Source organism: Pteropus alecto, unplaced genomic scaffold (assembly GCF_000325575.1).
Source record: "Pteropus alecto unplaced genomic scaffold, ASM32557v1 scaffold25, whole genome shotgun sequence".
Classification (NCBI taxonomy): domain Eukaryota; kingdom Metazoa; phylum Chordata; class Mammalia; order Chiroptera; family Pteropodidae; genus Pteropus; species Pteropus alecto.
Window position 1 is genome coordinate 6,580,381 of NW_006441955.1, and position 7,737 is coordinate 6,588,117.

The 7,737-nt window shown below is 50.7% G+C and overlaps 1 pseudogene; it reads right to left on the reverse strand.

The window, feature by feature from the left end:
• Positions 1 to 1,363: 1,363 nt before the first annotated feature.
• Positions 1,364 to 7,737, reverse strand: part of LOC102882998 — a 57,240-nt pseudogene continuing 50,866 nt past the window's right edge.

Below are 7,737 nucleotides of genomic sequence, written 5' to 3' on the forward strand. Positions count from 1 at the left end.
GTTCCCTATCACCCATTTAGGCTGACTATTAACCCCCACAAATGAATGGGCTGTGGACTTCAGGTTGTCTCTGTCAGTTAGATTGATTCCTGGCTCTTAGAGAAGGTACTCAGGCCCTTTAAAGATAAATAAATAAACAAATGGAGACCAGATTTAAAGTCTTGCCTGAAAGCTCTTAGCCTAGCTTCTTTCTCCCTCCCACCCACCCTCCTTCCCCTGGAGCTCTTGCTGCTTCTCCAGGTTCCCTCCAGGGCATTTAGGCCTCCCAGGTGAGGGGAAGAGCAGGCAGGAATCTCATTTCCCTGAGGGCCTCAGAGGCCACCCTGTGCTGTGCTGCATGCCTTACCTCTCTGACTTCAACCTCCTAACAACCTTACCAGGTTGTTTCAGGAAGGCAGTGTGATCCTCACAAGTTAGAACCTGGCAGAGAAGAGGCAGGCTGAGAGAGGGTGGGAACTTGCCTGAGGCCACATGTGGCAGAGGTGGAGCTTGTCCTCTTCCAAGCTGAGTGCCTAGCCAGCCCTGCCCTAGGATCTCCAGGGTCAAAGTGAGGGTCAGGCATCAGAGCTGGAATGAGCCTCACAGATCATTTTCGATGACCCTTTCTCATATGGATGAAGAGACTGAAGCGCAGAGAAGGCAATGGGTTTAGCCAGGGTTCCACAGCACGTTATTTTAAGTGCCACATGAAGTGCCAGGGTCTAAGGAGCGAACACAGTGGACAAAAGATAAGATGCTGGTCTCATGAGCTCTTACTGATGGGGGATATGCAGTGTATTTTAGGTTCTGATAAGAGTACGGTAGCCTCTAATTGTACAGAGCAGCCCCTAACCCAGTCTATGGCTGTTTGCAAGGCTTCCTAGAAAAGGTGATTTCTGAGAATTGAAAGGTGGCTGGAGATAGGCAGAGAAGGACCAGTGGGGAACGAGTGCTCAAAGCATGGGAGTTTTCTCCATCCTCCACTCCTCAAGGAACCAATGGACAGTTTTAAGGAGTGAAGTACATTCCAGCTTAGGGTTGCCAGGTAAAATATAAGATGCCCTGTAAATTTAAATTTCGGATAAACAACGAATAGTTTTTAAAAATTGCAACTTACAAACTCTACTCAACAAATGTAACAGGTAAAGTCAAATAAGCACTTATATTAAGAGAAAAACTAAGTAGAATACATTTTATCTTAAACACCTTACAGTAACCTACTTGCAGCTGCATTTAACTGAGCTCTGTTGCTGTGAAGAATACAGCTCATGCACTGGTATGGATGAATGATTTGTACATTTTTCAAGTACTCACTGAATGCTACCTTATATACACAGGGACATTAAATTTGAAAAAGATTTAATTGACGATCCCCAGATAGACTTCATTTTTGTTGATCTTTTGGAAGAGGTCTTCTAAAGGAAGAATTTGGTTCTGGCTCATGAATCATGTAATGAACCCAACCAGCCAAGACTCTGTTGGACACAAGTCTCCTCCACTCCTCTTTGGACATCAGTTGAGTTTGGGATACTTGTTTGGAAAGTTCTCTCCGTAACATGACATGCCGGTACTCACAGTGCTCGTTGAAGTACTTTTCCGAATGGTAGATCTGCTTGTGGGCAGCGTGGAGGGTAGCCACTGGACGAGAAGGGTGGATGCAGTGGACAAGCGACTGGACTCCTAAAAAAATTATTCATTATTTGTCTGAAATTCAAATTTAACTGAGAGTCCTGTGTTTTTATTTGTTATATCTGGCAATTCTGCCCTGATGTCATAGGGAGATGGGATTAGAGGGTCTGAGACTGGAGGTCAGAGGCAGCAAGGAGAAGTAGAGACATTAGGAAACTGAGTTTGGATGGAGGAAGAGGGAGAAGGAAGAGGCAAGGCTAGCACCCTAACATTGAGCAATCATTTTGGGGCATGGAGGTGCCATTCCCAGGGAGGACGGTGGGAGGAAGTCAGGGAGCATGTTGAGTTTAGTTATGGACAGTTATTGCTGAGATTCCCCAGGGCCCTCCAAGTGAAAATGTTCAGGTAACAGTTGGGGACAGGGTTAGAGGCACGGCAGCTGAGGTGTCATTGGCAGAATGGAAGAAAGGAGATTCCAGCTGAGGGAACAGCAGGAGCTGAGGTGCAGCAGTGTCTCCCTGCGTCACATGCCCCAGTTGTAACTCCTGGCTCAGGGAGGGTTTGGTGGGTGGATGTCCGGCTGCAGCTGGTCCTGGTCTCTGGCAGTACCACTCCAGGTCCACCTCAGTCAGTCTCCTTTTCAGTACTGGAATTCTACTTTATCTTCCCAAAGGTCACTTTGTCCACAGCCCTGCCTGGGGGGGTGAACATTCCTCACATTCCATAGCCTTTACTGGAGATGACCGTCCCAGGTGTCCAACTGTCCTCAGCTCCTCTTGGCTAGACTCCTTGAAGGCCTACTATGCATCTCTGGGGTGGGGCTCTGCAGTAGGACCGGTCTGAGTTTTATTTCTGACTCTGTCTCCTACTAACTGAGTAGATCCTTGGGCCAGTTGCCTCTCCTTCCTGAGCCAGTGTCCTCACCTGTAAATTGGGGATAATACTGACAGGGGTGTTGTGTGGTCATGTCTTTAAAAAGCACCTACCTCAGCCCTTGACGTTCAGTAGGTGCTCTATAATACTAAGTCCTCCTTTGCCTTTTCTGAGCCTCTGTTTCCTCGTTTTTAAAGAATAATAATCGAACCTCCCATGACAAGCCAGGGACTGGGCACATATAGGTAGTGATGGCACATATAGGTAGTGATGGCCCACGAGGTGGTTGTGTGTGAGGCCTCAGAACCCTGTATTTCTCAGGGCCAGCAGAGGCTGGAGGCAGTCTGAGGTGACCTCAGTTGGGTAGGGACCAGGCAAATGGACAAATGGCGGCAGCCTCCACGATACAGCTGCTGGGAACCAGTGGGCTAACCAGAGGGAGGGGCTGATGGGAACAGAGGCAGGGGAGCCCGTAGGCCTGGGGCTTTGAACTCTATTATATAGGGATCCCCTACACATTCCTCCAGCCCCACTTCTCCCTACAAGATGAGGTATACATGGGGCTAAGGGGGCATGCCCACCTGGAGTCCAAATTTATCATTCTAGATCATGCTCCAGGTACCTGGGATCTGGAATTCCTGCCCAAAGGGCCCTGAGCATGCGCCCAGGATCTGAGTCTGTTCTCCCAGTGGGCTATGCTGCAGGTGTGTGCAACTTTAGGCCTGAGTGGTGGACAAGGAAGTTGTTTGGGGAGGCAGGTGTGCTTGGGAGCTTAGACATGAAGCCTGAGTCTGCGCACAAGATCTTTTGCAGAAGGAATGAAGCAGATGGGAAGAGAAGGAGGAACCTGGAAGAGGGACAGCCATTTCAACTCTTGCCACAGGCCATAAACGTTAGGGATGGACCGCCCCAAGGAGAGACCAGTGCCAGAGGAATCCCAGGGTGGCAGTCGGAGGCTTTGATCCATTGATGGGCTAGTTTCACCTGTAGTTTCCCAGACCCACTGATGGAAATTCACCTTCCTGGGTCTTGAAGAAACTCCTGGAATTTGTATATTTAACAAAGATAGCCAGAGGCCACGCCGGGACCTTTGTGTCCAGCATTCCATTTCATTCTTACTATAATCCTGCATGGTAGGTAGCAAGGAGGAAACTGAGGTTTGATGAGAAGAATTGCCTAAGACCGCACAGCTGGTAAACAACAGAGCTGGGACAGCTCAGCACAACATTCTATCTCCTTATACCCTTCACACTCCCTCACCCAAAACCATCCTCCAAAACCCCAAAATCTCAGAAAGAGGTAATGGCACACATAGAATTTAGGTCAGAATTCTTGAATTTTTTTTGGACAAATTTTACTTGGCCCCAGGGAAATGAAGCTTAGAATTCTTAGAATCCTTCTTGGAACTCTGAAGCCTAAATCCTTTTCTTAGTAGAGGAAGATGTGGCCTGGTGAGGTTCCCTGTCCTCTGTTGACTCTGGGGCAGCTCTCAGGCCATGGCAGGATTTGTAACCATCCAAGCACATGCTGGACTTTCCAGTCCATGTGTGTAGGCTCCACACTCAAATGTCCTCAAGCTGGGCAGCACCTTCTTCCCCCTTGTTACATACTCATAGCTCATCACCTTTCTCCCCACCCCCAGACCTGACTTTCTTCTGGCCCTGCTACTCTCTCAGTGCCCAAGCCAACAACCTGATTGTCCTGTCCATTCTTAACTCTGCCCTCTCCAGCTGCAACCAATCCATAGGTCACCATTATGCCAGGTCTACTTCCTTAATAGCTGTGAATCCGTGCCCACCTTCCACTGACCTTGCATCTCCCTTTGCTCAGGATTCATCATCTCTCAGACTGGACTCCCAAGCCATTGCATGCATGGTAGCCAAAAACAAAAGACATGTCGTGCCTCTGTTCCAAACTCTTCAGTAGCTCTGGTTCTAGAGCCCTCCATCTAAAAGCCAAGCTCTTCTACACTCTCCAGCAACACCCAAGGGCTTTGTACGTCCCCCACTCCCCAACCTTCCACCTATTTTCCACCTCTATGTCTTTGCTGCTGCTATTCCCTCTTCCTCTGGCTTCCTGGCTAACTGCTATTTCCTAAGATTCCGACCAGCATAGCCTCCTCTAGGAACCCTTCCCTGCTGTCCCCAGGCTGAGTTAGGCCACAGCCAGCTCTTACAGCACTTGCAACCTGCAGTAATAATAATAGTTGATACTTACTGAGTGCTTACGCTATGTATTTTTCTTTATTGACCCATTTAACCCTCACAACTACCCTATAAGGTAGGTTCTATGATCATCTTCATTTTTCAGATGGGTAAAAGGTTAAGTAAATTGCTCAGGGTCACACTACTTGGGGATTTGAGCCCAGGTGGGTGACTCCGGAAAGCTGGCCTCTAATCCTGAGATGCTGCCACTGGATGAACATTGGGGGAACGTGGGGGGATGTCTCTAGAATGTGAGATCCCAGAGGGTAGGGTGGCTTCTAACCCATCAGGATGAGCCCAAGAGTCAGCCCAGGTGCTGGCACGGGTAGGGGTCTGACGCCTGGAGCTCGGGCCGGGGGGGCAATTATTCTGATTTTTTTGTTCTCTCTTAACATGCATTTCTTGGGAAACTTGGTGAAATTTGTCACAAAGCAACTGAGAGATTACAAAGGGCCAGATGGGCTGCGCGGCTGCAGGGAGGCCAGGAAGGCCGGCCTGGCTGCGCGTTGCCATGGAGATGGGGGGTGGCGGCCCCGCCCCGGCGGGCGGGGGAGCAGGTGGCGGGACGGTGCGCAGGCTGGGGGAGGGGCCGGAAGGGGCCCGCGGCCGGTGGGGCGCGCCCCCCAGCTCCTCCTCCTCCTCCTCCCGGCCTCCCGGGGCTTGCTGCTCTGTCGGTGACCCCGACTCTGGAGGCTGGAGCCAGGAGACCAGAGCTCCCGTCCAAGCTTCGGTTCTCACTGTGCATCTGGGGCAAATCACTGCCTCAGTTTCCTCGACTTTGAAATGGAGATGTTGAGTCAGGAGATTTTCATGGACACTTCGGCGCCTCTACTTTCCGTGGCTCTAGAATAGAGCAGGAGGATTCAGGGCTGGATTATTTCTCATACTCTTCCTAGATAGAGGCATTTTTCTCATCAAATGACGCCTATCATAGGACCCAGAGCCGGGGAAGGTCAGAGCTAGAAGAGTTGGTAGACTCTCTGAACCCAACGTCTTCATTATACAGAGCCCGCAGCAGCAATCCAGAGAGGGTGAGGGACCTCTCCAGGGACACACATTGAGTAAGAGGCCTAGGCAGGATGAGAAACCAGGACTTAGCCTCCCACTGCTCCACCCATCACCTCCAGCCTTGGAGCAAAAACCTGGTGTGAGCATGGGGGGAGGGGCGGGTTGCTGTGGGGAAAAAAACAAACACCCCTGCGTTCTGTTGTGCAAGCTCCAGCTGCCAAAATGGCAGGAAGGTTGCCTGAGAGCCCAGACCTGAGGTAGGGGTTTCCTGTCTGCAACAGAGACCCTCGTGGCTGTCCTGCTACCACCTACACCCTCATGGTCTCCATCCATGACTGTTCCACAGCTCTGCGTGGGTGTCGCGGCCCTGCAAAAGAGGTACAGAGGTTGTGGCCTACCTCCACCCACCTCACCTCCAGTAAGTAAAGAGCTAGGACCCCAAGCAGGCAGTCTTGCCCCAGAGCTGGGCCTCCTCCCCTCCCCAGCCCCCAGCCCTCTGGGAGGCCCTGCTTTCTTCAGGAGGAATAAAGCCCCTTTCTCCTTCCTCTGGTAGGACCTATTTCTGAGCTCTCAAAGCCTCAGCCTTGGGGAGTAGGGGGGTCTGAGAGGGCTGGGCTTGCTTCTCCTCCCTCAGGCAGTAGTCACTGGGGACAGGCCTGCTCTGGTTCCCAGCTGATGATGGTAGGAGGTGGTCGTGGCTGGGGGTGGAGGTGGAGGGGAGCAGGGCAGAAGCAGGGTCTGTGCCTTTAAGGTACAGCTTGATGCTGGAGTGCCCCCCCACCACAGTCTCTCCTGTACATAGTCATGCAGTCACACAGCCACACACACACTCCCAGGATCTGTTCTCTCCTTCTTCCTCTCTCTCCCTAACACACACACACACACACACACACACTCCCAGGCTCTGTTCTCTCCTTCTTCCTCTCTCTCCCTCTCTACACACACACACACACACACACACACACACGTAACACACACACACCCCCAGGCTCTGTTCTCTCTCTCTCCCTCTCCACATAGACATACACACTCAGTCACACACACAGAAGCATGCACAGTCTCTCTGCCTCTCTCTCCAAGATCTAATTTCGAAAAACATGGGCTAGGGAATGAAGGAAAAGGGCAAGGAGTTCTGACCTAGAAAGTGGACCCTGCCTCCTTCTGTCCCCCTCCCTGGCCCAGCCCAGGAAAGGAGGCTTATTTAACAATTTGGTGTCACTCCCCTGGGTCAAGGCTTCAGGGACAAATGAAGGACTCAAGCAAGGTAGGGGTTAGGCTCTCAGAGAGGGAGGGAGGGGGCTTGGCCATGGGCCTAGGCTGTTGGCTACAAACCCAAGAATTGGGGGGGAGCCTCCCCCTTCTCCTCCTCCTCACCCAAGTTGGGACTGACTTCTAGCACAAAAGATGTAGGTTTAGGGACAAAAGTAATTGTGTGTCTTAGCTGCAGAGGGATGGACTAGTTGACCTTCTTTGTGGGAAGGGGCTCTTGACACTTCTTAGGCCATTTTACACCTTTAGTCAAATTCTGGACTAGAATTCTGCCCAAAACTCGGATAAGAAATCCTTCCTTCTTAACCAAAGTTCTTGCTATCGTTCCATGTAGAGGCTGGGACTATTTCCCCTATGCAACTCTCAGCCTTCTCATCTCAATTTCTTTTATTTATGGGGAACTTTAATTTATCCTTCACAGCCCAACTCAAAAGTCCCCTCAAGTAGAGAGCTTTCCCTGCCTCAGTCCCTTGGGCAGAATGAGTTCATTTCTCTAGGCAGCTGGGCTTTCTGCACTTTCTACAGTTCTAACACTTCCAGAATTTACTAAGCAAGTGTGTACCTGACCTATACATGTTGCTTTCCTCACGTTATCTCACTTATTCACCACACTATCTGCCTTTGTGGTAGGGATTAGAATCCCCCTATAACTCACAAGAATACTCTGAATCAGCTAAATCAGCTGAACAGCTAAACAGCAGGATTTGAACCTGCAGCTACCTAGTGTTAGACCTTGGCCTTCCCCCTGCCCCTCTCACTACTATTCACAGGCACC